Source organism: Mobula hypostoma, chromosome 3, assembly GCF_963921235.1.
Source record: "Mobula hypostoma chromosome 3, sMobHyp1.1, whole genome shotgun sequence".
Taxonomy (NCBI): Eukaryota; Metazoa; Chordata; class Chondrichthyes; order Myliobatiformes; family Myliobatidae; genus Mobula; species Mobula hypostoma.
The window spans coordinates 50,155,416-50,183,069 of NC_086099.1; the positions used below are offsets into that span (position 1 = coordinate 50,155,416).

Genomic DNA, 27,654 nt, shown 5'->3' on the forward strand with positions numbered 1-27,654 from the left:
GCAATGATAAAACACACATGTACACAGAACTAGGGTAATAGGAATCAACCAAGCTCTATCGCAGTCTAGGGGTAAAATGATCAGTCTCAAGTGACGCAGAGTTCAGTTCAGCTTGGTACATTTCGCAGTAATCGCTGTTGTGCTGTTGGAGAGAGAGAGAGAGAATGCAAATTTTGATTCAAACAGACCTTTGATGTTCTTCGCAGTTAGCTTTCGGGCGAACCCTTTTATGTCTTCTGTGGTCACTGACTGTGACCCCTCCGTTCCGGATACAACCATTTTTCCGCGGTGAACCGGCACCCAGGCAAGGGCGGACACACACACCAGGTTCCCACCAATTGTCCCTTTTCACCCTGTCAGTCTATGGTCGGTTCCCTCGAACCAGATTACCAACTGCCACCAACTTGTGGGGGCACACCACTCTTCCAGGGTCTCATTATCTCGTGATCTCATGGTGTGTGTCGTGCCTTAGCGAACCTGTTCTTTTTATCCCCCTGCTGGGGTATCGCCTGTCCATCAAACTTCAAACAGTTCAGGTTCAAAGCAACCGGTCTGTCAATATTCTGAAATGTGTTTCTTTCTCGGTAATCTCTCTCTTCTCTCTTATTAGCATTTTGAATGTTTCTCCATTGTCTCACTTATTTCTCTCTCATTAGCATCAATCTTCTGATAACTTGGTTTTTCGTCACAACAGTAACCCAAACAATCATGAAAACAGAACAGACTGCTCTTACAGAGCTGATAAAATGAAGTACACGCAGCATAACAGTAAAATATGAACCAGGGCATTACACATGGATACAAACCAGTCAGTAATAGCAAGCTGCAAAAGTGATATTATTGGAAGTTGGAGTGTTAATGAGGAATAATAATTAAAATGAAACGATTTACATATCTGCAGAGCATCTTTGCAGAATGTGTGCAAGGCAGCTATCTGCCCGTTCCTGCAACATGGAAAATAGCTATACAGTATTTGGACACGAACTAAGTTGACAGGAATAGCATAAAAAACTGTCCACATGGAAACAGATTGTTGGGATGAATATGCATTCTGTAAGCAACTGAAAGCTCTTATTAAGTGCATATTACAAGCTTCATTGCTTATTGTCAGGTTTATTCACAAATTTATTGTGAAGGGCATCCTGACATTAGTACAAGTGAGGGACATATAGTCTGAGGTAGGGTTTTTCAAATCAGCTCAAAAACCCGATGGCAGTGAAGAAGAAACTACTGCTGAACCTTGAGTTGTGGGTCCTCAGGCTCTTGTACCTCCTGCCTATTGGCTTTAGTTAAAAGAAGGAACAGGGTAGATGATGAAGTTCATTAATGGTGGATAACACCTTCCCGATACATCATCTTCTCGATGGTCTCTCAGTGACGAAGTCAAGAATCTAATTGCAAAGGGAGGTACAGAAGCTCAGTCTTGTAGAATTTTTGAGGGGTTGATGGTATTGAACACTGAGCTAGAGTCAATCTGGAATGAACCTTGTGTTAACTGAGGGGAAATATATGATTTGTAAAGTGGATTATGAGAGGCAATTTTAAAGGAGAGACATTAACAAATCATTGAAAGTAGCAGGGTGCCTACTCCTTTGTCTTCTCAACATCCAAACAGCTGTATTTTCAAGCAGGTTTAAGCAAGATCACTGGATATCGAAGTCAATTGAAATGCTTAGAAATGAACAAACTCAAAGTTAATCCAATCACTTTAGAAATCTTCAGGCATGTATGGAAATCAGTTGCAAATATCAAATCTTTGGTAAATGCAATCATTTGATCATAAGCACTAGTTTTAACAGTGTTCATTCGGTCACTGACCTTTGTTAAATGTACGTATATTTCGCAGTAGTTTCCATTTTCCAGACTGCAAAGGGCAAAATGATATGAACACAGTCTGGAAACTTTGCTGTATCAAACAAGAATCTCTTAAAATTTTGCCACAAGACAAAAACAGGTAATTATTTTTATATAATGAGATTATACTAAATTAATTTCCAAAATTCTTATTTGGAAAGATATTATTATAAATGCATAAATGTGGCCATTTTAATTCAGCCTTCCCACACTTAGCAGAGGAGTCTCTGAGTGATTATGGCATACTCTGAATTGCATTAACAAAAACATAGTGAAATACAATGGTTTTAATTTTCTCTAAAAAAGTCAGCAACGTGAAACTGCCAGCATTTCCCCTCATAACCATGGGGAAGTTTGGAACTCTGGTGCAAGGACGCAAAATATGAGTGCCATTATGTCTGATTATTGCTGTCATTCCAACTGCTCTCTGGTGTTGGATTTGAGGAATCCAGTATGGATTGGGAAGTTCCTGTGATTTTTCAGTAGTTAGACCTGGAACAGGTGTGGCAGTGTTATTCATTTCAGTGGAGATGGTAGCAACACTGTGGTGCAGCAGGAATAGCTGCTGTGTTATGTATAACTCCAACAATCTGGATTTGGTCCTGTCCTTGGGTACTCTGTGTCTGTATGGGTAGAATTTGCATGTTATCCCAGTTACTTTGTGGATTTCCCTTCTGCTCCTAAAGACTTGCTGGTAGGTTAATTGGCTGGTGTAAATACCACTCACTTCGATGGGTAGGAAGGAGAATCAGGATAAATTGATGGACATGAGAGGATATGCTACAGGAAAATTAGTGGGAGGAATGGATGGACGGGCTTGCTTTGAGACCTGAATTAATTTAATGGAATAATGGTCTTCCGTATCATAAAATAGGAACTGCTGGGGTTGTGGGCAACTTTCAAGCAATTTGCTTTCTAAAGGCTTAATTGAATTAATTTAAATGCACTTTTTATTTAAACATATTCCTGAAGAAATATTCCTATAGAAACAACATTTGAGTATATTAAATATTGAATGCTTGCAGTTGTTTGAATTTACATCACCACCTCTATTTTCATAGTAATTATCTGAAGGGATTAATCAGCATTGAGGAGCAGAGGAATGAAGAGTCTAATATATCTTCTTTGCTTTATGGTGGCTTCATCTGAATTTCTTTCACAAGTTAACGAAGGTAAGACTTTTTGTCCTTCATTTTGTTACAATATGTGCAAAGGAAGAGTTGATTAATTAAACTTTGACTTTTCTAGAGGCAAGATTATTTACTTATTTAGCAATGCAGCATGGAGTGGGCCCCTCTGGACCATCGAGCAGCCGCCGACAAACCCGATTAACCTTAACCTAATCACAGGACAATTTCCAACGACAATGAACTGATCTGGTATGTCTTATGACTGTTGGAGGAAACCGGAAGATCCAGAGAAAACCCACGCATTCCATAGGGAGGACATACAGAGACTCCTTACAGAAGGTGCAGCAATTGAACACTGAAGTTGGGAATTCCCTGAGCTGTGATAGTGTTACACTTACCACTATGATACCATGGCGCCCCAATTTTTTCATTAAATTTAATACTTATGTCTTTGGGAAAATGTCCTATTTTCACAGAGAGATTAGAAAAGCATAGAGTTATATTGAGAATTACAATATGGAAGGAGCTAATTAAGCTGAACCAATCCATGCTGATGATTATGAAGCAGAATTTGGGTCTTGAAGATAATTCTATAGACAGTTTGGAGTCTGTTACACCATCTTATGTATAAAAAAAATTGAAATCATTTTTTTGTCTTGAACCTAACACTTAATTGGACAGCAACACACACAAAATGCTGGATGAACTCAGAAGGTCATACAGCCTCTAGGAAAATGAATAGACAGTTGATGTTTCAGGCCGAGGCACTTCTTCAGGACTGAGAAGGAAGGGCTAAGACAGCAGAATAAAAGGATGGGGCAGGGGAAGGAGGCTTGCTGGAAGGTGATGGGTGAAGCCAGGTGGGTGGGAAAGTTCAAGGGCTGGAGAAGAAGGAATCTGATAAGCGAGGAGAGCGGACCATAGGAGAAAGGGAAGGGGGAGGGGACCCAAGGGGAGGTGAGAAGAGGTAACAGGTCAGAGTGGGGAATAGAGGGGGGTGGGAGGATAGAAGCTGTCCACCGGAAGGAGAAATCAATATTCATGTCATCAGTTTGGAGGGTACCCAGATGGAATAAAAGGTGTTGCTTCTCCACCCTGAGATTGGCTGCATCTTGGCACAAGAGGAGGTCACGGATTGGCAAGTCAGAACAGGAATGGAAATCAGAATTAAAATACTTGGCCACTGGGAAGTCCCACTTGTGGCGGATGGAGTGGAGGTACTTGATAAAGCAGTCCCCCAATTTATGACAGGTCTCACCAATGTAGAGGAGGCCACACCGGGAGCACTGGATACAATAGATGACACCAGCAGATTAGCAGGTGAAAAGTTTCTTCACCTAGAAGGACTCTTTGGGACCCTGAACGGAGGTGAGGTGGCAGGTGTAGCACTCAGGACACTTGCAGGGATAAGTGCTGGGAGGGAGATTAGTGGGGAGGGATGAATGGACAAGGGAATTGTGGAGGGAACAATGTCTGCAGAAAGCAGAGAGTGGGTGAGGGGAGGTAAGGATATATTTAGTAGTGGGATCCCTTTATAGATAACGGAAGTAGCGGAGGATAATGCATTGGATGCTGAGGCTGATGGGGTGGTAGGTAAGAGCGAGGAATGGTTAAAGCAGTGAAAAGATGGGGTGTGTGCAGATGTTCAGGAACTAGAGGAGATGCGGGTGAGTGTAGCATCAATAGTGGAGGGAGGGAAGCCCCTTCCTCTAAAGAAGGAGGACATCTATGATGTCCTGGAAAGTGAAATCACATCCTGGGAACAGATGTAGTGGAGACAAAGAAACTGAGAAAAGGAATGGCATTTTTATAGGAGATAGAGTAGGATGAGATTTAGTGAAGATATCTGTGGGAATAAGTAGGTTTACAAAAGATGTCGATTGACAGTTTGTCTCCAGAGATGGAGACAGGAGATTGAGAAAGAGGAGGGAGGTGTCAGAAATGACCCAAGTGAATTTACAGGCAGGGTGGAAGTTGGAGGCAAAGTTGATAAAATTGATGAGCTCAGCATAGGTGCATGAAGCAGTGCCAATGCAGTTGTCAATGTAGCAGAGGAAGAGTTGGGGAGTGTAACTGGGGAAAGCTTCAAACATGGACTGTTCTATGTAACTAATGAGAGGTAGGCCTTCTTGGGGCCCACATGTGCCCATGACTACCCCTTGAGTTTGGAGAAAGTGGTAGGAGCCAAAGGAAAAATTGTTCAGGATGAAGGTGGTGGTGGAGGGGAAATGGTTGGTTCTTTTATCTAGAAAGAAGTGAAGAACTTTGAAGCCTTCATGAAGGGGGATATAAATGTATAGGGACTGAACATCCACAGTGAAAATGAGGTGGTCAAGTCCGGGGAATTGAAAGTTACTGAGGAGATCGAGAATGTGAGAAGTGTCACGGATGTAGGGAAGGTATCCCGAGGGAGATAGAATGGAGTCGAGGCATGAGGACACAAGTTCAGTAGGGTAGGAGCAGGCAGAAGACAACAGGCCTATCCAGACAGTCAGGTTTGAGGATCTTGGGTAGAAGGTAGAAACGAGTAGTGCGGGGTCAGGGAATGATAAATTTGGTGGCAGTGGAGGGAGTTCTCCAGAGTGGATGAGGTCAGTGATGGTGTCGGAGACAGTTTTATTATGGTCCTTTTCAAGGGGTGGATAAAAGGAGCTGCCTGGCCTCAGCAAGGTAGAGGTCTGTGTGCCACACTACAACAGCACCCCCTCTGACTGCAGTTAAGTTTGGCATTGGTGTGGAGAGATGGTGGGCAGTGCATTCAGAGCACATAAGCTTTGAGGCATGCTGAAGTTGATGTCTCGTCAGCAGTTTGAGATGAAAAGATCCAGAGCAGGCTGAGAACCAGAACTGGGTGTCCAAGAAGAAGAGGAGTGTTGAAGACAGGAGTACAGGCCATCAGTACAGGGTGTGGAATCCTTGCCAAAGAAGTAGCCTTGGAGATGGAGACGAGGAAAGAAGAGCTTGATGTGGCAGCCAGCACAGAACTCACTGAGGTGTGGGCAAAGAGGAGCAAAGGTCAGAGGGAACGTTGAAGACACTGCGATGATTAGAGCTGGTGTCAGAGGGGACAGGAGGGTTGCGGTGTTCAGGGAAGGTGGAAGATGGAGGCTTCGAGGACCCAAGAGCTGACAGTGGGTCCTGAGAGACATGACCTTGCAGAGTGCTGGTGGGGAAGGGGAGACTGGGGGCCCAGCAGCAGCGAGTAATTGTATATCTTTCGGATACCTTAACTGGATATCTTTTAGATACAATCATGCTATGAGACTCAGTAATGAAGTGAGTGGTCCAGAGATAGGGGTACCTATTTCCAAACACCTTAAAATTATGCCCCCTTGTGTTAGCCATTTCAGCCCTGGGAAAAAGCCTCTGACTATCCACACGATCAATGCCCCTCATCATCTTATACACCTCTATCAGGTCACCTCACATCCTCCGTCGCTCCAAGGAGAAAAGGTCAAGAACATCAAAAAATACCCAGCTGGCTAGGCAGTCAAATTCATAGTTTTTTATTAACTTTAATGTGTATTTTATCTCCCTTGTAATTCCCTCAGGTAAGTACTTATGACATCTATAGAATCATTCAAAATTACAAAGCTTGCTAAGCTTAATTTGTGGTTAAATCAAGACAAAAAAGTTAGAGCACTTCATGAATACTTCAATATCTGTTCAGACCAACAAGTTCTTTTGAGTGCCCTAAATAAGGCTGCCATCAGAGTGTGGAGAATCACTGTCAGGAAATTCTGCACTTCCATGTTAAACTGAGCATGGAATGTGATAAATATGCGTAAAATCTCAAACATTACTACTGTCATATCCAGGCCAATAGATATGGATATGGAGAACTCATATTATGAGTTTATGTCTATCATCTAAACTTAATTAAATTAAATTATTTTACACTTTATTATTAATTATTAGTTGGTAATTAGTTTCACATTCTACTTTTTTCAGCCTGTTATGAACAGAGTTTTGATGGTCTGGACTTTCCGGGGGATGACTTCCATCAGTCTGTAGTTGAGGATGAACACAATTGCCAGCGTAAATGTACCAAGGAGCCTCATTGTCAGTTTTTCACCTTTGTGAAAAAGGAGTTTCACAATGAAGCACAGCAGTTAGTCAATTATTTGAATAATATTCTGCGTTGTAGTAATCACAGTTTTCAACACAGTTTTCAGTGTATTCTTGGATCCCTCATATGTAATGATTTCCTGTCACTTCTAAATGCATTTCTTCATGCTCAAAATGTCTGCTTGCCATGAACAAATAATGCCAATTAACAGTTTAGAAAGCTCTTTTGTGCAGAGTGGTTAGCAAAGAAAACAAAATTTGCTTAGTGATCATGTGAAGAATTCAAGCTCTGTAATGACTTTGTGTTTCATTTGTAGCTACATTTGTTACCTCAAAAACAATGAAAGAGGAACTCCATCAAGAATAACATTGCTTTTGGGAGTTATGTCAGGATCTTCTTTAAGAAAATGTGGATTCAATTACACAGGTACGTCCAAAACTCAGCATTTCCCTGTTTTGAGTCAAAAAGCAATTATTTTGAATTTAATGATACCAGTTCCCTTCTTTCTTACTCCAGGTAACAAAGATAATTTATCCAGTGTGGCACATTGCAGCTCAGTGACAAACACATGCATTGTGAATGATATCCAAAATTCTCAATCAAAACAAAAATACGTTAAGTATCTGCAAATTGTAAACCTTTGATAATAAACAGTTTTTCTGATTAATTGTCCAACTAATAAATTCTGGATCTGAATTTAATCAGTCTTAAAATAATCTGAATTACAAGATTATATGGATTATGTGGGGTTGGAACGTGGAAACACGGTTGGCCCATTATCAGCATGGTCTCTCAGAGCACTTGAAAGATGAGCTGTCTATCCAGGAGACGCCCAATGACCTTGAAAACCTCATTACTCTGGGCCTCTGAATTGACAGCGTTTTATGGAATGGCTCTCCAGGTCACTAGTGAGAACCCCAGTTCCACCAGTTCCACTTCTGGAACCATTTCACACTGTGTGCCCTCATCAGCACCCCTCCAGAACCCACGTTTTCTCCCTTAACCCCCTCCCCCCGCACAAAAGCGTGGGTGTTGGTGGAGAAACAACTTGTGTGCTTACCACAGAGAAAGTCCACTGTGTCCGGGAAAACAGCACCACTAGCTAGAGACGAAGGGCCTTCTATCTGGTAGGCATCCGTCATTCCAGCACCATTGCCCACTTACTATTTCTGTTCTCCTCCACACCTCAGTGGCTGTACATGCACAGGAGGCTCTGATAGACTCCGAAGCAGCAGGCAATTTTCTGGACTGGACTCATTGCGTGCAACCTACCAAAGCCTATCTGTCACCCCCTTCTGCATCACGGACACTGATGGACATCCCTTGGGGTCTGGAGTGCACACAGCCTGTGCAAATGAGCATTGGAGAGCACCAAGAGTCCACCCAATTCCTCCTAATTGACTCACCCAACATCCCTCTCATCTTGGGTTACCCTTGCCTCTCCACTCATGACCCCCACTGGATCATCGGGTTCACTGCTGAGTTGGGAATTCACCTGCCTGCAGTCTCAGTTGACTTCACCCTGTAATTCCATGGGAATGGAGGATTCTCACCTCTGACAGGACTACCATGACTTAGCCATTGCCTTCAGTAAAAGGGAAGCTCGCATCCTTCTGCCTCACAAACCAAACGACTACAAGATTGACCTCTTCCCAGGCACCACCCCTCCTGAGGTTGTCTGTTCTCCTTCTCCTATTCTGAGACCGAGGCCATGAGTGACTACATCGCTGAAATATTACAGAAGGGCTTCATTCATCCATCCAAATACCTATCTGGCACAGTGTTCCTCTTTGTCAAAAAGAGAGATGGAGGTCTTCTTCCCTGCATCGACTACTGTGAATTCATCAAAATCACCATTAAGAACTGCTATCCCGCCCCTACCAATAGAAAGTGCATCTGAAACATTGGGCGGGGCCCAGACCTTCGTGAAACTGGATCTACGGAGTGCATACAACCTGATCCGCATCCGCCAGGGAAATGAGTGGAAGAAAGCGTTCATAACATCTACTGGTTACTATGAGTAATTGGTGATGCCTTTCAGACTTTCCAGTGGTCCAACCATTTTCCACGCCTTAATCAATGAGATTCTCTGAGACATGCTAAACAGGAATGTGCTTGTTTACCGCAATGACATCCTTTTCTTCTCCAAGGACCCCTAAGACTATATCTATCATGTCCGTTCAGTCCTTCAGCATCTCTTCAAAACCCAGCTGAATTGCAAGTTGGAGAAATGCCATTTCTGTACCCCAGTCATTTCCTTCCTGGGGTACGTCCTTTCACCCCAAGGCATAACCATGGACCCAGAGGAAGTGTGCACCATCGTTGAATAGCTCTGCAGCGCTCCCACAAACAGCTACATCGCTTTTTAGACTTTTCCAACTTCTACCACCAGTTCATCAGGAACTACAGCTAAATTGCCACTTCTTTTATCTCCCTCACCAAATCACTTAACTCACGGATAACCTAGACTGCTTCTGTGGATCACGCTTTCAAGGAGCTCAAGTGATTCTTCACCACTGCTCTCATTCTCCACCATCCAAACCCCTCCGGAACTTTTGTGGTAAAGGTGGATGCTTCTGATATGAGTGCTGAGGTCATGCCCTTTCTAGCAAGGTCTGGATGCGAAGACACACTCTTGTGCCTTTTCCTTGTGCAAGTTCAGCTCTACGCTGCTGTATTGGAGGAGGAGACAGGGAGCTGCTCTCTGTTGCATGGACCTTGGAGGAATGGAAACATTGGCTAATAGGAAACACAGAGCCCTTCCTGATCTGACCACCAGAACTTCATATTCATACGACACTTAACTTAACCCACGTCAGGCTCACTTCTCTGAGCAATTCGACTTCATCATCTCCAACCGACCTGGCTCCAAGAGCACGAAAGTCGACACCCTGTCATGACAATTCGACTCAGCTGAAACAGAGATCAACCTTCAGACATCATTCCATCCTCGCAGATCCTCACTCCGATCATCTGGGATCTAGAGAACTTGATCTGCCAGGCCCTACAGCATGAGCTTGGTCTGGCCGACACATCTGACAACGGCACGTGTGGTGGCAGTGCACGGTGAGGCCCTCCAGTGGGCCCATTCCTCACCCCTCTCTGGCCATCCAGGTTTATAATGGACTCCAGTTTTCAGTGACACTGTTTCTGGTGCCACACTGTGATTGCAGATATACATCAGTTCGTTGCTGCCTGCTCTCGATGTGTCCAGTCCAATTCCTCCAACCAGTGGCGGTCTGGACTCCTACGGCCTCTACTGATCCACCAACACTCATGGTTCCACACCGCCATGGATTTCATTATGGGATTGCCACCTTCCATAGTGATCATGACAGTGGTGGACTGGTTCTCCAAGGTGGCCCACTTCATTGCCCTCCCAAGGCTTCTGTTAGCCTCTGAGACTTGGTTATGTAGTTCACCTCCGCAGTTTCCTTCAGGACATTGTGTGGGACCGGGACTCTTCTGGCTCCCTCCTCCGCACCTTACCTCCTCCTCTGACCATCCTCTGTAGACTAGCGATCAGTCTGAAAGAGCCAATCAGCAACTGGAGATGTTTCTGTGATGCTTCACCGCCTCTACCCTCTCCACATGGAAGGACTATCTGCTCTGATGCTTGAAGTGTTCGGTGGCCACCAACTCCCATCCTTCCCACAGAGGAGCCAGTGGTGGAGATCCCATCCACCAGGGCCCTGCTGGATTGCTTAGAGGAGGACACAGCCTACTGCTGCCAAGCTAACTGCTGGCTGTGTCCATTCAGGCTGCTCCAGCCCGGGGACCATGTCTGGCACAGAAGATCTGCCCCTGTGCACTGATCCCTGCTATATCTCAATGTAGTTCATTAGTGCCTTAAAGAGTACCCATCTCATCAATCCAGTTATTTATCATTTCCAGTTACTCAGGATCTCCACTACCTTCCATCTTTCCTGCCTCAAGCCCGTTGTCCATGGACCACTCGGCTGACACGAGCCTGCACCTCTGGATGGTTCAGTGTACCTGGTTCACTGACTGATGGATTCACATCATTGTGGGCAGGGTGTGCAGTGCCCGGTTGACTGGGAAGGGTATAGACCAGAGGGGAGGTCTTGGGTGCTGCCCAGTTTCATCTTGAATCCATTGCTCATCGAGGAGTTCCACCAGACCCATCCAGATCCCCCTGAGCCATTGGGTGCCCCCTGTCGGAGTGGAGCGGATCCTATCAGGTCTGCACAGGCAGGCAACTCCTAGTCACCACCCAGCCACTTATTTCCAACTCATCTCCTGTAGCCTATTTAAACCCAGCTCTTATCCACAATCCTTGCTCACTGATCCTCAACCAGTTGGTTCTGACCTTGTTGTCCTGTTGTGTTACGTATATGTTCCCTCTTGTTTTGTGGCCCCTCATGGTTTGTTATACTGCAGTTTGTTATTAAAATTAATGCTCACCACAAAATTGTATCTACTGCTCTGCATTTGGGTCAAGCCCCCTCTACATTTCCTGACACGTGGAATCCAGGATCTGATGAAAATGTCTTCTACTGTTCCCCACGAACAGCTCTTAAGTTTATATGTAAGAACATATTGAGAATGGCTATGATAGCTGCTTTTACTGTTGGGATTAAATTTGTATTAGAAATTAATATACTGAAACCAAAATGAAATTCTTTAGTGAGTCAAAACATGAGATGATAAGACACTGAATATACATTCTGCTCCTCGTGGACATGAGGTTGAACTGAGTCAAGAGCAACCCTTCATCTTCCTGGTGAAGCCAGGCTTCTATGGTTGTAATTCAGTGGATTTGTGATCAACTACCTCCACGTTGGTCAATGATGAGTGTAATTAACTGTACACTACAGCAATTGGTCACATGGATATTGTTTTTTAGAAATTGGTTGAGATTTAATTATGTACTTTTTCATTTTGAAATGGTTTTCAATGTAATAAACAGGCCCAAATGTTATGGAAGTCAAAACTGGGTTCTCATCCTGACCAAGTCATAATAAATAAATTTTTTTTTACAGATAATTGATACTAAAGAAATTAATTTCATTTCATTGCAGGATGTGTACACAAGCTGGCTGTAAACATCGATTATCCTGGAAATGATTTTGAGTCAGTTCTTGCCCCAGATGTCAAGTATTGTCAAAAATTGTGTACTGAGTGCAAAAATTGCCAGTTTTTTACCTATTTGACAAGGGATTGGAACACTGACCAGGAAAGGTAAATCCATATCTTCATTCAGAACTTTCAGTGGAATATGTAAAATTAATGCTGAGGTATCACATTGTCACTTGTTATCTGTATCATCAAGTCTTATACCATTGTGACTTGGAATTATTGAACCCAGTCCTTCATCCCTGCAGAATCTAAGTCATAGATCTCTCTGCTTATCAACCCTTACCATGAAACATGTGGTGGCTTAAAAAGCAGTTTCTGAAGCTTAGCCAGGAATAACTTATACATGCTAAGCTTGGCAATGTCTGTAATTAAACTAGCTCTTTGTAAAGATGGTATTTAATTCAGATATATTGTTATCCTGTTGGAGTTTTATGTTGCAGTTATTGCCTTCTTAAAATGTTCCACAGCGGCACGAAGACCTCCTTACAAGCACTCCAAATAATACAATTTAAAGAATTCATAATCTAGAGCACAGACATTGTAGTTGATGACATTGTGACAAATTCCTGTAGAAATTCAGCATGACATTGTGGGCCAAATGGCCTGTTCCTGTACTGTACTGTTCTATGTTGTATGTGTAATGCCCTGGTTCACATCTTTACTGTTATGCTGAAGGTATTTCATTTAGCAGCTCTGTAAGAGCTGTTTGGGTTATTGTTGGATTTGAGGGATGATGTGGAATGTGTGCCATCCAATTAAAGGGAGTTTTTCTTGGTGAGGGACACTAAGGTTGGTCTTGGGCTTTTGGTTCGAGAGGAGATGAAGAGAGAAGATGCTGGGGAGAACCAGTTGTAGCATACGATCCAGTGGGAGACACGTTTGATAGAGATGGATTGCGAGCGACGTTTGGAAGGTGGTGTGTGCTTTCACGTTGACCAAGGACCCAGTGTGTGAGAGACAGAGAAGCTCAAGATGAGCTCCAGCTCGTGCATATTTGACTGTTTAATTAGAATGGGCCATTTTCTTCTGGTTATTCTTTACTAACTCTTCAGTTCAGATTCATAATAATTCCTTTAATTGTCTGCAGTGTACTGTCTGTTATTTCACGGCATTAATTTGTAACAGGGCAGCAAATGACGCAGTATCCACACAAACAAGAGGTTTTGGGGTAGGTTCACGCTTCAATCTCACGCGTTTGGCGGGGCCGGAGATTGTCTTCCCCAGACTTACGGATCCGGGGAAACTAGAGTATTTCATATGTAAATCAATGTCTGATGTATCCTAGTTATTCACATTTGTTCTAGCCTATTAGGAGTGGTGCATCAGATATTGAAGCATTTAAGAGAATAAGAAACAAAGCCAGTAGTAGTCGATTTGATTCCGTGTGTCTGCTGTGCCATTCAATAAGATCAAGCCTGAATTTTTACCATAGCCCCACTCTCCATCACTAACCACAAATCTTTTAATTACGTTAATATCTGATCATTTATAAATCATGAAACTAATCAGTGAGAGAAATTCCAAATTCCCCTTGAGTAATTCACTTCACTGTGGAGGAAGAAATTTCTTCTCAACTCAGTCCTAGATGGCTGGCCGTCACTTTGAGGTCATGTTGCCTGGTTGTATATATATTCTAGCCATGATCATTCCTGTTTTTCATTCTTAGAACCTCAAATAGGATACTGTTCTGTCTATTTATTCTCTCCTTATATGATGAACCACCATTAACCTGATGAACCTTTGTTACAGCCTTTCAATTGCAAGCCCATCCTCCCTTAGATAGGGAGACCAGTCCAGTGCAGAGTATTCCAGATAGTGATCTCAAAAGGGTCTTTACAATTGCAGTAACTTTTCGCCACTCATGCATCCAAATCCACTTTCTGTATGCCAACATTCCACTTGCCTTCCGATTTCCATGTTGATCCCATAGGTAAATTTTTAGTGATTCATGTGTTGGGACACCCAGTCTTTCAGTCTCATGCCATTAAAATATTCCACCTTTACTAATTTTTTCCCAAGTTATATTCCATCTGTCATATCCTCAGTTGTTTACTGAGCCTGATTATATCCACTTGAAGTCTCTCTGCATCCTCCAGAAACAGAATTGGAATCAGGTTTAATATTACTGGCACTTGTGGTGAAATTTATTGTTTTGTGGCAGCAGTACTTTGGATACATTACAAAAAAACTATAAACTGCATTAAGAAATATATACATTGGATTCTGGTTCATTGCGTCATCAGTTAATTTGGATAGCCACTTATTTGGGACAAAATCAAGTTGAGAAAATAGCTGGGATTCCTTTGTTTATTTGGGAAACATCTTGCTGAATTGGGGCAGACCTGACAAATATTTTCTAATTAGTTTCAATCCCATGCGTATTGTATGGCCATTAGACACTACACTGCGCTTAGAGCGAAGAGTTTTAAATAGTGTCAGTTGCTGTGTGTGTTCAAAAAGTAGTGATTTTGTCTTTGATAATAAGCAGTACTACAATTCAGAAATATTTTGCTCACTGCAGCTCCAGTATTCAGGCTTGGAAATGCCAGAAATGGCTGGGAATAAAAATGAGGCAACTGCAGCACTTCATCAAGTTGGGAACTATGAAGAATTTGAAGGGATCAGCAATCATCCTGAATGTAACCTTTGTCCCCACTGGACACCGAGCTCTCACCTGTGGCTCCAAATAGAAGATTGCATGTGACAGCAGTCACAACCCGGTACATAGCTTTGACAGGCAGGCTAAACCAGGTGAGGGTCTCATATCCCAGTGAGATAGGGATATGCCTGTCCTAGCATGCAAAGTCATCTCTAGTGTACTTGCTGGATAAGATCTACAGTGGGATCCAATGGCCGGGGAGGCAGTTCTGTGATGCTAGGGCATTAGTAGCAGACTAACCTATTCGAAGAGAGAGAGTTCTTTGCACACGTCAGGGAGAAGAATTTAAAAAAGGAGCGTTTTGCAGTGATCAACACATTAGCGGCAGACCATTTGATTTGCCATTCATTAGCAGGAGCAAATAAAAGTAAAGCAGGGTCAAAGCAGAGCGGCCATTGTGTGAATGGACCAGAATAGGAGTGGGAACTTGAGGCTTTGGCGAGGAGGCACAGGTAAGTAGCAGGTAAGGCTTTTGCAATGGTTGAATAAAAAGTCACTAAATTACAGCTACTTAAATAAAGGGATGATGCTGGATCAGGTGATGTGCTGTAGCTACATGATGTGGGGGCTGGTGGACCCTATTGTGGTTCCCTCAAATTCGATCTGTGGTCAGGCACAAGAGGGAGTGACCGCGAGTTAGGTGGGAAGTTGGATCGAAAAGACAGTGCTGAAGGAGCCTTAGCATTTGAGCTTGTCCAACAGGTTGGAGATTCTTGCATCTGGAAGGAAATGGATCCATCAAGCAGATGCAGCATGGGTTCAGCAAAGGCAGATCTTGTTTGACAAGCTTACTGGAGTTCTTTGAGGATATAATGAGTGCAGTGGATAGAGGGGAACAGATGGATGTTATTTACTTGGATTTCCAAAAGGCGTTTGATAAAGTGCCACATAAAAGACTTACAGTATCCACAAGATAACGATGCATAGCGTTGGGGGTGATATATTAGCATGGATAGAGGATTGGTTAACTAATAGAAAGCAGAGAGTTGGGATACATAGGTGTTACTCTGGTTGGCAATCAGTGGTGAGTTCCGCAGGGATTGGTGCTGGGCCCGCAACTGTTCACCATATCCATTAACGAGCTGGAAGATGGACTCGGGTGTACTGTATCCAAGTTTGCTGATGACACTAAATTGAGGTGAAAAGCAAATTTTGCCGAAGTTGTGTAGAGTCTGCAGAGAGATATAGATAGGCTAAATGAATGGGCAGGGGTCTGGCAGATGGAGTACAATGTTGGTTAATGCGAGGTTATTCACTTTGGAAGGAAAAGTGGAAGACCAGATTATTACTTAAATGGTAATCTGTGTAGAGAGGTTGGGTGTGCTTGTGCATGAATCACAAAAGGTTGGTTTGCAGGTGCAGCAGGCTATCAAGAAGGCAAATAGAATGTTAGCCTTCATTGCTAGAGAGACTGAATTTAAGAGCAGGGAGGTTATGCTGCAACTGTACAGAGTACCGGTGAGGCCGCACCTGGAGTACTGTGTGTAGTTCTGGTCTCCTTACTTGGGGAAGGATATACTGGCTTTGGAGGCAGTGCAGAGGAGGTTCACCAGGTTGATTCCAGAGATGAGGGGGTTAGACTATGAGGAGAGATTGAATTGCCTGGGACTGTACTCACTGGAAATCAGAAGAATGAGGGGAGATCTTATAGAAATATATAAAATTATGAAAGGGATAGATAAGAGAGGCAGGAAAGTTGTTTCTATCGGTAGGTAAGACTAGAACTAAGGGACATAGCCTCAAGATTTGGGGGAGTAGATTTAGGACAGAGATGAGGAGGAACTGATTTTCCCAGAGAGTGGTGAATCTGTGGAATTCTCTGCCCAATGAAGCAGTGCAGGCTATCTCAGTAAATATATTTAAGACAAGGCTGGGTAGATTTTTGCATAGTAGGGGAATTAAGGGTTAAGGGGAAAAGGCAGGTAGGTGGAGATAAGTCCATGGCCAGATCGGCCATGATCTTATTGAATGGCGGAGCAGGCTCAATCGGCCAGACGGCCGACTCCTGCTCCTATTTCTTATGTTCTAGAAGAAGTCATGGTCATCCACCGCAACCTGGGAATACCCCAGTTGTGATACCTACTCATCCCACCTGACCTGGACATCTGAGGACAAGAAAGTGGAAATCCCTCAGTGCAATGGCTTTTCCACTTCAATGTGTAATTTGTTACTCAGTTAAATGGTAGTTTTACTTTTCTATAACTTTTTATCTATTTTTATGAATCTTCAGATAATTGGGCAGCTGCTTATTAGGCCAAACTATACTGGTCCTGATGTGTCCCAATGAACTCGAATCCACCGTGTATAAGAAATTAAATAAATAGGGCAAAAAGAGAGGAGAAATACTGTTCATGGGTTCATTTTCTATTCCGGAATCTGATGGCTGAGGGGAAGAAGCTGTTCCTGAAACGCTGAGTGTATGTCTTCAGGCTCCAGTACCTCCTTCTTGATAATAGCAGTGAGAAGAGGACATGTCCTGGATGGTTGGGATCCTTGATGATGGATGCCGCCTTTTTGAGGCATCACCTTTTGAAGGTGTCCTGGACGCTGGGGAGGGTAGTGCCCATGATTGTTACCAGGTTCGGATATGGACCAAGTGTGGAGTGAGAGACGCTGAAGCAGGTCGATAGCTCACAAACTTTAATGTGAACAGTGTTAAAGGGAAAATAGACAATAAATGCTAGGCCAAAAAGGGCCATTAACTAAAACTCGCAAATGGGAAACGAACCCTACACTGAAGCTGAAAAGAAAATCTAAACATTAAACGAATACTGCTAGTCTTCAGAGTAGTTGACTCGAAATTCCAATTTCTCAGGGAAGGCCAAAAGCAAACAGGCAGCAATGTGTTGCTGTGCTCTGTCCAAGTCTCGACAAGCACTACGACAACAAGTATGGAGTTAAATACCATCACGATTAAATAATAATTAGCTGACATGTACAAATTCACAAGCGCAATTGCCGTATCTACTGCGCTGCCGAATCCGTGGTGGTGACAATGATAGAGCTAGGTGAATTTAAACTTTTGCACCTTTTTCTGATCCTGTGCAGTGGCCTCTCCATACTAGATGGCAATGCAACCCATTGGAATGCTCTCCATGGTGCATTTGTAAAAATTTGTGAGAAGCTTTGATGTCATTTTGCATCAGTCTTCACTGTGGAAGACACCAGCAATATGGTGGAAGTTCCAGGTGTTGGGGGCATGAAGTGTGGGAAGTTACCATAACTAGAGAGAGGTTCTTGGGAAACTGAAAGGTCTGAAGGTTGATAAATCACCTGGACCAGATGGTGTATACCCCAGGGTTCTGAAAGAGGTAGCTGAAGAGATTGTGAAGGCATGGGTAAAGAACTTTCAAGAATCACTAAATTCTGGAATGGTTCTGGAAGACTGAAAAATTGCAAATGTCACTTCATTCTTCAAGAAGGGAGAGAGGCAGAAGAAAGGGAACTATAGGCCAGTTAGTCTGACCTCAGTGGTTGGAAAGATGTTGGAGTCGATTTTTAAGGATGAGTTCACAGGGTACTTGGAGGCACATGATAAAACAGGCTGTAGTCAGCATGGTTTCCTCAAGGAAAAATCTTGCCTGACAAATCTTTTGAAGTTCTTTGAAGAAATAACAAGTACGATAGACAAAGGAGAATCAATTGATGTCCTGTAGTTGGATTTTCAGAAGGCCTTTGACAAGGTGCCACACATGAAGCTACTTAACAAGCTACATGGTATTTCAGGAATGTCTCTAACATGGATAAGGCAGTGGCTGATTGTCAGGAGGCAAAGACTAGGAATAAAGGGAGCCTTTACTGGTTGGCTGCCAGAGACTAGTGTTGTTCCATAGGGTCTGTGTTGGAACTGATTCTTTTTATGTTACATGCCAAAGATTTGGATGATGATGGAATTGATGGCTTTGTTGCAATGTTTGTAGACGATATGAAGAATGATGGAGGGGCATGTAGTTTTGAGGAAGTAGAAAGGCTACAGAAGGACTTAGACAGGCTAGGAGAATGGGCAAAGAAATGGAAGATGGACTATAGTGTCGGGAAGTGCATGGTCATGAAAGAAGAAATGAAAGGGTTGACAATTTTCTAAATGGAGAGAAAATACAAAAAACTGAGGTGCAAAGGGACTTGGGAGTCCATGTACAGGATTCCCTATAGGTTAATTTGCAGGTTGAGTTTGTGGCGAGGAAGGCAAATGCAATGTTAACATTTATATCAAGAAGACTAGAATATAAAAGCAAGGATGTAATGTTGAAACTTTACAAAGCATTGCTGAGGCCTCACTTTGAGTATTATGACAGGTTTGGGCCCCTTACCTTAGCAAGAATCTGCTGAAACTGGAGAGGGTTCAAAGCAGTTTCACAAAAAATGATTCCAGGATTAAACAGCTTGCCATTTGAAGAAAATTTGATGGCTCTGAGCCTGTATTCACTAGAATTCAGAAGAATGAGGGCTGACCTCGTTGAAACCTATCGAATGGTGAAAGGCCTTGATAGAGTGGCTGTGGAGAGGATGTTTCCTATGATGGGACAGTCTGAGACCAGAAGACACAGCTTCAGAATTTCTTTAGCTAGGGGGTGGTGAACCTGTGGAATTCTTTGCCACAGGCAGCAGTGGAGGCCAAGTCTTTACGTATATTTCAGGCAAAAGTTGATAGATTCTTGATTGGCCAGTGCATGAAGGGATATGGGGAGAATCAATGATCTTCCATCCATCATAAGGTCAGAAGTGGGAATGTTCGCGGATGACTGCACAATGTTCTGCACCATTCGTGGCCCCTCAGATAGTGAAGCAGTTCGTACCCAAATGCAGCAGGACCTGCACAATATCTAGGCTGGGGCTGACAAATGGCAAGTAACATTCGAGCCATGCAAGTGCCAAGCAATGACCATCTCCAACAAGGGAGGCTCTCACCATCACTGAATCCCCTACTATCAGCATCCTAGGTGTTACTATTGACAGGAATCTGACCTGGTCTAGCCATATAAATACCGCGGCTACCAGAGCAGATCAAAGGCTAGGAATCCTGCAGCATGTAACTCACGTCCTGTTCCCAATTGCCAAGACTCTGGTCAGGAGTGTAATAGAATACTCACCACTCGCCTGGACGAGTGAAGCTCCATCAACACTCAAGAAGTTTGACACCATCCAGTGCAAAGCAGCCCAATTGATTGGTACCCCTTCCACAAACACCCAACCCTCCACCATCGATGAACAGTTGCAGCAGCGTACAAGATGCACGGCAACAACACACCAAAGTTCTTAAGGCAGCACCTTCCATACCCACAACCATCTGGAAGAATAAGAATAGCAGATACCACTTGGAAATCCCCCTCCAAGTCACTCACCATCTTGACTTGGAAACATATGAACTGTTGCTGGGTCAAAACCATGGAATTTCCTCCCTAACAGCACTGTGGGTGTACCTACACCTCAGGGACTGCAGCGGTTCAAGGATGCAGCTCATCACCACCTTCTCAAGGGCAACTAGGGATGGGCAATAAATGCTGGCTTAGCTGGCGACACCCACATACCGTAAATGAATAAATAAAAAAAGAAGGCAGGAGATTGGGGATGAGAGGAAAATTGGATCAACCGTGATGAGATGGTGGAGCAGACTCAATGGGCCAAGTAGCCCCAATTCTGCTCCCATATCTTATGGTCTTATGGTCATACCAAGTATCCTCAAACTCCAAACTCCACTGTCTTGCTTTCTTTGTAATTGCATCAATATGTTGGGCCCAGGATTGATTTTCAGAAGTGTTGACACTCAAGAACCTGAAACTGCTCACTCTTTCCAGTTCTCTCAATGAAGACTGATGTTCTCTTGTCCTCCTCTTCCTGAAGTCCACAATCAATTCCCTGGTCCTACTGGCACTGACTGAAAGGTTGTTATTGCAACACCGCTCAACCGGCTGATCTATCTTAGAAGGATGAGAGGGGATCTGATTGAAAAATATATTATTAAGGGATTGGACACGCTAGAGGCAGGAAACATGTTCCCGATGTCGGGGGAGTCCAGAATCAAAGGCCACAGTTTAAGAATAAGGGGTAGACAATTTAGAACGGAGTTGAGGAAAAGCTTTTTCACACAGAGGGTTGTGGTTCTGTGGAATGCTCTGCCTCAGAAGGCAGTGAAGGCCAATTCTCTGGATTCTTTCAAAAAAGAGTTAGATACAGCTCTTAAAGATAGCAGAGTGAAGGGATATGGGGAGAAGGCAGGAAAAGGGTACTGATTGTGGATGATCAGCCATGATCACAGTGAATGGTGGTGCTAGCTCGAAGGGATGAATGGCCTACTCCTGCACCTATTGTCTATTGTCTATCTCACTTCTGTATGACTCCTCATCACCATCCGACATTCTGCCAACAAATATTGTGTCATTGGTAAATTTATAGATTGCATTTTAGCTGTGCCTAGCCACACAGTCGTGGGTGTACAGAGACTACAGCAGTGGGCTAAGCATGCATCCTTGAGGTGCACCAGTGTTGACTGTCAGTGAGAAAGATGTAATTTCCGATCTGCACTGGCTATGATCTCCTGATGTGGAAGTCAAAGATCCAGTTGTAGAGGGAAGTACAGACACCCAGGTTTTGGAACTTGTCGATTAGTACTGAGGGTATAATGGTGTTGAACCTCTGAACTGTATTCAATAAACAGCAGCCTGATATAAGCATCACTATTGTCTAGGTGATTCAAGGCCGAGTGGGGAGCCAGCCAGACTGCAAACATACTGTGGTGATAAGGCAAATTGCAGTGGGTCCAGGTCCTTGCTTAGGCAGGAATTGATTCTAGTCATGACTAATCTCTCAGAGCAGTAGGTGTGAGTGCCAGTGGGTGATAGTTATTGAGGCACCCTGCTCATATTGGACACTTCGCCCTTTTGAAGCAGGTGGGATTGAACATGTCCTAGAATGCTCCTGCAAGTTGGTTGGCACAGGTTTTCAGAGCTCTACCAGGTACACCATCAGAGCCTGACACCCTGTGAGGGTTCACCTTCTTGAAAGATGCTTTGTTACTGGTCTCCGAGACAGAGATCATAGGGTCACCAGACGCTCCAGAGACTCACACCGATGTAGTTTTATTCTCCCTTTCAAAGTATGCGTAAAAGACGTTGAGCTCATCTGGGAGTGAAGCATCACTGCCATTCATGATGTTATATTTTAGCTTTGTAAGAAGTAATGGCGCAAACACTGCCAGAGCTGATGTGCGTCAGACTCCATCTCTAACCTCAATTGGAATTGTTTTATCACCCTTAGAATAGTTTTCTGTAGGTCGTACTGGGACTCCTTGAATAGTTCTGGATCACTAGTCTTGAATGCCACAAATTTAGCCCTCAGCAGATTGCAAATCTCCTGGTTCATCACAGCTTTTGGTTTGGGTATGTTCTGTATGTTCTCGAAGGGACACGTTCAATCACACAGGTCTTGATGAAGTCGGTGGCAACTGTGGCATATTTATTCAGACCTGAAGATGAATCCCTGAATATTGACCAGTCCACCAACTCAAAGCAGTCCTGTAAGTGCTCCTCCGTCTCACTTGATCGGACCTTCTTGGTCCTCACCAGTGGTATTGTGATCTTTAGTCCCTGCATATAGAAGTACAGCCAGGTGACACTTTCTAAAGTTCAGGCATGGGATGGCACAGTAAGCATTTTTGATGGTGGTATAATAGCGGTGAAGTGCATTGGCTCCTCTGGTTCCACAGGTGATACGTTGGTGGTAGTGGTTCAGAGACTTCTTCAAGCTTACCCGGTTGAAATTCCTTGCAATGATAGGGAAGGCATCAGGGAGAACAGTTTTGTGCCTGCTGATTACGTTGCTCAACTCTTCCGGTGCCTATCTGATGTTGGCGGAAAGTGCACCCGGCACTTAAAGTGGATGAACTTGATCACGAGGTGTTCCAGGTCAGGTGAGCAGGACTGAGACAGAACTGCTATGTTTGTGCATCATAAAGTATACACCACCTCCTCTGTCTATAAAAGACTGAACTGGCTTGTCTTTATGGAAAATGGTGAAGGGATCAGGCTGCAGCTCTGCATCCGAAATTGCCAGTGTGAAGCATGTTCCCATAAAGCAGAGCACACAGCAGACCCTGATGTCTCTCTGGTACAGCAATTTTGCTCTGAGGTCTTCAGTTTTATTTTCCAGAGACTGTACATTTGCCAGCAGGATAGTCAGGAATGGAAGTCTAAGACCTACACGTATCAGTTGTACCTGCATACTGGCATGGTGTCCCCACTTCAGTTTTCTCAAAGGGGAACTCCACTCACAACCCAAGTTTGCCATCTGAGCAACACACATCAAAGTTTCTGGTGAACGCAGCAGGCCAAGCAGCATCTCTAGGAAGAGGTACAGTCGACGTTTTGGGCCGAGACCCTTCGTACCTCTTCCTAGAGATGCTGCCTGGCCTGCTGGGTTCACCAGCAACTTTGATGTGTGTTGCTTGAAATTCCAGCATCTGCAGATTTCCTTATCTGAGGTTTGTCAATTTAGAGTATCAATAGATTCTTCAAACTTCCTAAAACGATGCTGTTTAATGAAGTACCAGTGGCTGTGATTGTGGATTTCAGCTGTAGCAGTCCTAAACACGAATATATGATGATTCCCACCAGAGTGACACACAAAGAGTAGCGGGGACCTCACTATTACTGTTATCAGCAAACTTGGACACCCTCATCCAAATCATTGAAATAGATGAATAACTGTTGCCTCCACTGATCTCTATGCCACTCATTGGTCACAGCCTCTTACCCTAATAAGAATCCATTTATTCTTTGGCTTATCTCAATGAACCAGTTCTCATTTTTCACATGGATAAGGCCACTCCTCTTTAATCTTGTTTAACAAGCTGTTGTGTAACTCATCATTGAAAGTCTTTAAAATCAAAAACACCAAATCAACTGGTTTGCTCTTAATTATTCTGCTGATTATAATCTCAAAGCATTAATGTATTTGTCAAAAGTAACTTTCCTTTCATAAATCCACGTTGATTCTCACTGATCCTATCTATAATTATTTCCCAAGTGCATTGTTACCATTTCCTTACGACAGATTCCTGCAGTTCCCCTGTCGCTGCAGGTGGCATAGGCCCTCGGCTAACTGATATGTTTTATCTCCCTTGTTGGAATGGTTGCTTGTGGAAACAGGTTAATTAAACTGCATTCTCCTGGAGTATAACATGCCTCAGAGAATAAGCACAGGACATAAGCAGAGCAATTTACTGGAAGAATTTCTTGAAATGGAGCAGGATTTTCTACATCAGTGTAACAATAAAGATGTCCTCATTATTGGCTCCATGCAGGGCACTAAGCTCAAAACAGGGCAAGGTGCCTCCTGCTCACCCCAACTGCACCCTTCATCTATTGGCTAATTATCCCCAAAGAAACAGGTGTAGTGGCTATGTGGCTTAATGAGGTTTGGCATTTTCCTAATGATGCCGGTGCTGTTAGGCCTTTGGCTTCATGTATGTCATTCAGGTGTTGCATGGCAACTCTGAAGTGCGTTGCAATCAGTTGGGATTGCATCCCTTGATATTTAGCTTTTGTGTGATCAGATACTAAGCATTTTGCAGTCGATGCTTGATATTGTGGCAGCAGTTACAATGCCTGACTTTTGTGGTGCTCCTTCCTTTTTGCTGTTGTATTACACCGACAAGCCCTGCAAAGGCAGCAAAGGGAATTCACTCGTGTGTCTGGTGATCAACACGGTCACGCACAGGTTGCATGGACGGAGCCATGAGAAAGGTGGTACAGAGTATTTCTTTGTTGTAGCAAAGACATTGGTGCCTGTGCATCCTAAGGAGCTCTGTTGAACACAGCATGCAGGTAAGGAGTCATGGTAATTTGCGCCATGCTGTAGCAGGTGATTATCAGCAGGCAACTGCCAGGAGCAGCAGCTGAAAGCAAGCAGCAGGAGGGGGCAAAGGAGAATGTGAGGAGGCCATGTTCTGTCTGTGAACAAGGCATTTGTTCAACGCAGTTCCTATTTTGTCAGTTATTCTATACCCCAGTTTCCTCCTGTTATTGATTATCATTTCATTTGCCTGGTCAGAACAGAAACAAAACAAATAAATAAGCACCCCAAACAACAGGAATTCTGCAGTTGCTGGAAATTCAAGCAACACACATCAAAGTTGCTGGTGAACGCAGCAGGCCAGGCAGCATCTCTAGGAAGAGGTACAGTCGACGTTTCAGGCCGAGACCCTTCGTCAGGACTAACTGAAAGAAGAGCTAGTAAGAGATTTGAAAGTGGGAGGGGGAAGAGGAGATCCAAAATGATAGGAGAAGACAGGAGGGGGAGGGATGGAGCTAAGAGCTGGACAGGTGATTGGCAAAGGGGATATGAGAGGATAATGGGACAGGAGGCCCAGGGAGAAAGAAAAGGGGGAGGGGGGAAAACCCAGAGGATGGGCAAGGGGTATAGTGAGAAGGACAGAGGGAGAAAAAGGAGAGAGAGAGAGAAAGAACGTGTGTATATAAATAAATAATGGATGGGGTACGAGGGGGAGGTGGGGCATTAGCGGAAGTTAGAAAAGTCAAGGTTCATGCCATCAGGTTGGAGGCTACCCAGACAGAATATAACGTGTTGTTCCTCCAACCTGATTGTGGCTTCCTTTACAGTAGAGGAGGCCGTGGATAGACATGTCAGAATGGGAATGGGATGTGGAATTAAAATGTGTGACCACTGGGAGAACCTGCTTCCTCTGGCAGACAGAGCGTAGGTGTTCAGCAAAGCTCTGCTCTCAAACTCATCTCCCTCATTTCATGCACATCTGCTCTCACTCCATCCTCCTGCCACCCTACTAGGAATAGGGTTCCCCTGGTCCTCACCTACAACCCCACCAGCCTCCGGGTCCAACATATTATTCTCCGTAACTTCCGCCACCTCCAACGGGATCCCACCACTAAGCACATCTTTCCCTCCCCCCCCCGTTTTCCGCAGGGATCGCTCCCTACACAACTTCCTTGTCCATTTGTCCCCCCCCATCCCTCCCCACTGATCTCCCTCCTGGCACTTATCCGTGTAAACGGAACAAGTGCTACACATGCCCTTACACTTCCTCCCTTACCACCATTCAGGGCCCCAGACAGTCCTTCCAGGTGAGGCAACACTTCACCTGTGAGTCGGCTGGGGCGATATACTGCGTCCGGTGCTCCCGATGTAGCCTTCTATACATTGGCGAGACCCGACGCAGACTGGGAGACCGCTTTGCTAAACACCTATGCTCTGTCTGCCAGAGAAAGCAGGATCTCCCAGTGGCCACATATTTTAATTCCACATCCCATTCCCATTCTGATATGTCTATCCACGACCTCCTCTACTGTAAAGATGAAGCCACACTCAGGTTGGAGGAACAACACCTTATATTCCGTCTGGGTAGCCTCCAACCTGATGGCATGAACATTGACTTCTCTAACTTCCGCTAATGCCCCACCTCCCCCTCGTACCCCATCTGTTATTTATTTATATACACACATTCTTTCTCTCACTCTCCTTTTTCTCCCTCTATCCCTCTGAATATACCCCTTGCCCATCCTCTAGGTTCCCCCCCACCTTGTCTTTCTTCCCGGACCTCCTGTCCCATGATCCTCTCATATCCCTTTTGCCTATCACCTGTCCAGCTCTTGGCTCCATCCCTCCCCCTCCTGTCTTCTCCTATCATTTTGGATTTCCCCCTCCCCCTCCCACTTTCAAATCTCTTACTAACTCTTCCTTCAGTTAGTCCTGACGAAGGGTCTCGCCTTGAAACGTCGACTGTACCTCTTCCTAGAGATGCTGCCTGGCCTGCTGCATTCACCAGCAGCTTTGAAATAAGCATCCCGAAGTAGCTTTACAAATCAATGTTTGAAATGCTCACCAGAACTCACGTGGCCTTGCACAAAAGGCTGGAACAGCTTCTAAAGAGGGAAATAAACTCTGCTGAGTTCCTTCAGGGTTTGGTGTGCATTGTACAAGACTTACAGCATCTGCAGAAATCTCTTGAGTCATGTGACCTTGGCCCTGCTCTTTGAGGAGCAATATCCTTTTCCCCAGCTCGGGCCCGTGATCCATATCTTGATCTATGTTGATTCATCCTTGATGTTACTGTTTAAGTTATGGTCACAGTTTGTAGCTGAGCTGATGCAAAGTTGTAGTGTTGACTGATGCCATGGTGGCGTCTAAGGCCACCGAGGAATATGCGTATGATGCTTTACAGCTGTGCTAAGCTTATAACCACACTATGCAAGCGATTTGAATGCTTGTTCAGAGTACAGATTGACAATGAGTTCAGAGTACTGATTGACAATGAGTTCAGAGTACTGATTGGCAATGACTGTTGGCTTTGAAATGATTGAGATGTGATGAACTGAGAAAGGTGGTCAGGAGAGGAATCGTTCTTTGAGCTTGGCCACTCATTTCCTTGACCAGCTTTGAGACTTGGCTCCAGGCATTGACTGCAACCTAGCCTTTCCAGCTACTTTACAGCATGTTGCTAGAAATTCTTCTAGTTTCCTCAGCAAGTAGATATATTCTGCATGTCCTTTGTCCAAGTGGAGATGGCCATTCCCATTTCATGGCTTTATTCAGGATTAACCAGATCAGATTGAGTTTCTGAAAGCATCAGGCAACTGCTGCTACCAGGATATACCTCCTGTTAACCACCAATGCCTATCTATACAAACTGTTAGCCACACATAATATTGTTTCTCTTTTCCACGAGGAACTCATGACCACTTTGGATGGCTCTGGCTGCACTGAGCAGTCAAAACAAAGTTGGTATTCAGCCAGCATGCAAAGTACTGAGTGAGGATTAATTATGCCTCAGAGTAACGCTGTCCTGACTGGCTGTATTCATGACTATTCAC

The 27,654-nt window shown here is 44.1% G+C and overlaps 1 long non-coding RNA gene across 1 annotated transcript in view; it reads left to right on the forward strand.

Annotated features, from left to right (window-relative positions):
• The first annotated feature begins 7,393 nt into the window (after nucleotides 1–7,393).
• Nucleotides 7,394–27,654, forward strand: part of LOC134343408 (uncharacterized) — a 59,135-nt gene continuing 38,874 nt past the window's right edge. Inside the window, exons 1-2 of the long non-coding RNA XR_010017218.1 lie at nucleotides 7,394–7,479; nucleotides 12,096–12,255. This is a non-coding gene — a long non-coding RNA (uncharacterized LOC134343408). The remainder of the gene's footprint in view (nucleotides 7,480–12,095; nucleotides 12,256–27,654) is intronic.